The sequence below is a fragment of the Schistocerca gregaria genome, unplaced genomic scaffold (genome assembly GCF_023897955.1).
Source record: "Schistocerca gregaria isolate iqSchGreg1 unplaced genomic scaffold, iqSchGreg1.2 ptg000398l, whole genome shotgun sequence".
Lineage (NCBI taxonomy): Eukaryota > Metazoa > Arthropoda > Insecta > Orthoptera > Acrididae > Schistocerca > Schistocerca gregaria.
In genome coordinates this window covers 250,001-252,500 of record NW_026061837.1, presented here as the reverse complement: position 1 = coordinate 252,500, position 2,500 = coordinate 250,001, and the positions used below count along the sequence as shown (strand labels likewise).

Genomic DNA, 2,500 nt, shown 5'->3' with positions numbered 1-2,500 from the left:
CCTAACCCACGCTGCACCTTAACCTAAGTTACGCTGCACCTTAACCTAAGTTACGCTGCACCTTAACCTAAGTTACGCTGCACCTTAACCTAAGTTACGCTGCACCTTAACCTAAGTTACACTGCACCTTAACCTAAGTTACACTGCACCTTAACCTAAGTTACACTGCACCTTAACCTAAGTTACACTGCACCTTAACCTAAGTTACACTGCACCTTAACCTAACTTACACTGCACCTTAACCTAACTTACACTGCACCTTAACCTAAGTTACACTGCACCTTAACCTAAGTTACACTGCACCTTAACCTAAGTTACACTGCACCTTAACCTAAGTTACACTGCACCTTAACCTAAGTTACACTGCACCTTAACCTAAGTTACACTGCACCTTAACCTAACTTACACTGCACCTTAACCTAAGTTACACTGCACCTTAACCTAACTTACACTGCACCTTAACCTAACTTACACTGCACCTTAACCTAACTTACACTGCACCTTAACCTAACTTACACTGCACCTTAACTGTCACATGTAACGTCACAGGAATGTAGCTTTGCCTAACAGCAACCCTCTGAACATAGTTCACTGCTTGGATCCTCTGGTGTCATGTGTATTTCTTGATGCCATGGTGCGTACCCTCACATAAAGGTCTTTCGAGTGTTGCGTACTTTCTACACAGTCCCGCTAACCACTGGAAGGGTGTACCGCTACAGAACGAATATCGCCCTCCCCTCCTGCCCTTCCAAGCTGGTCGGTCAGGCGTTTGTTTGTGAAATGAGCCTTGCAGCTGTTCAGTTGCATTCGGTTGTCGATGCAGTCAGTGTACGTTGTGGTACGGCCTGTGTGGACTGTCCGCTGATGTACGCGTAACCCACACTGATCATCCGTCGTTACGTACTGAGTGACATAATGTGGCACATGCTTGACCGTACACCGGCTGCGCCCTACAATGGCGAATCATAAGGGCCATATGTTGTGCACGATGCTACTTGTCTCGTCTCCCCATTACAGCGAGATTGCACTGTTGTACGCCGTACAGACATGTGGTAAGTAGGTACGGACGAAAGTATTGCATGTTGGCCCCCCCCCCCCCTCCTCCCTCTGCCGGGAATCAGCGTGAGCCGTCTGTTGATGTAGCGACGAGGGTTTTCCTATTTAATCGTATTGCCCCACACAACATGATAGCACGGTGGACCGCGTTCCACATCTGCGACATGCTACAGAGGCCGGTTGACAGTCGACTGCGCAAGGGACATTGCACACGTGCGCGGACCATCTTCCACGTGTTCTCTCGTGTACATGCCGCAGTGTGTATGTGGGCTGATGTAGCGTGTCGTGACACATAACATGCAGGCATGCCAGAATCGTAGATTTCGCAAATGTAGATTGACGTATACGTTTGCTGCCAAAGATCCGCAAATGAACTGGAAATCAGTTGTTGAGCGGTTGTTCGCGCTGCAGGTGCATCGGTGATAGCGACGATCGGTACATCTGTGAACCGGTTGTTTCGGCGGTACCCGCCATGCCCCCGAACCTGAGTTGGCCATGTGGGTATGAAGCGATACGAGGCTGTGGCTTGGCGGGACAGTCCCCGGCCGGTGAGGGGGGGCCGCCCGGCGTGCTGGCCGCGCGCTGCGTGAGCGCACGCACTACAGCCGGCTGGTGGGGGGCGCCCAGTGGCAGGAGCGCCGGCCGACGGGCCCGGCTGGCGTCCCAGCTATGCGCCGGCGCACCCTGCGCGCGGCGCCAGGCGGCCAAAGTGGGTTCTGCCGAGCCCGGTGCGAAGCGCGGTGGACATCTGCAGTGTGCTGGTCCGATTGCGGACTGTGTGCGTTGAGGATGCGCCGCCGCCCGGCACTCGGCGTCGCGACGCCGTCTGCTGCTCGGTCGCCCCCAGCGGTTCTCGCAGGTGGTTTGTATCGCAGCTCTGCGGACGTGTTGGCGCGTGCGCTGTGCTGGGAGAGTTCGCTTCTGCACCCAAGTGGGGCTTTGCCCTTCTGTGGCGCTGGCGTTGGAGCTGCCGGTCACCGTAGGTGGCGCGTGTTGTTTCCCGCCGGCAATGCCACGACAGCACGCTCCCGGGCCTCTGTCGGCAGCGGCAAGCTCAGTTGGGAGCACGGGTGTTCGCACTGAAAGCGTCTACTCGCCTATCTCCGGGCGATTGCGCCTCTCTCGAACCCGACCAAGTACTTAGGACGGCGCTGCGCGCCGCCGGGACCTGAGAGGGTTTCGAGGTGTATCGTGCAGGGGAGCTCAGCCTCCTCCTGTTTGCAGAATAATTGAGCGGACGCTTGCGTGTTCGCGCGGGCCCTCGGGACACACTCCCGGGCGGCCGGCTGCTCAGCTCTCGTTGACGCAGCTCCCTGGTTGATCCTGCCAGTAGTCATATGCTTGTCTCAAAGATTAAGCCATGCATGTCTCAGTACAAGCCGCATTAAGGTGAAACCGCGAATGGCTCATTAAATCAGTTATGGTTCCTTAGATCGTACCCACG

At 55.5% G+C, this 2,500-nt stretch overlaps 1 non-coding gene across 1 annotated transcript in view; it reads left to right on the top strand.

The window, feature by feature from the left end:
• The first annotated feature begins 2,366 nt into the window (after positions 1-2,366).
• The window catches only part of LOC126311072 (small subunit ribosomal RNA), a 1,893-nt gene continuing 1,759 nt past the window's right edge, over positions 2,367-2,500 (top strand). Inside the window, exon 1 of the ribosomal RNA XR_007554372.1 lies at positions 2,367-2,500. This exon is cut by the window's right edge and continues 1,759 nt beyond it. This is a non-coding gene — a ribosomal RNA (small subunit ribosomal RNA).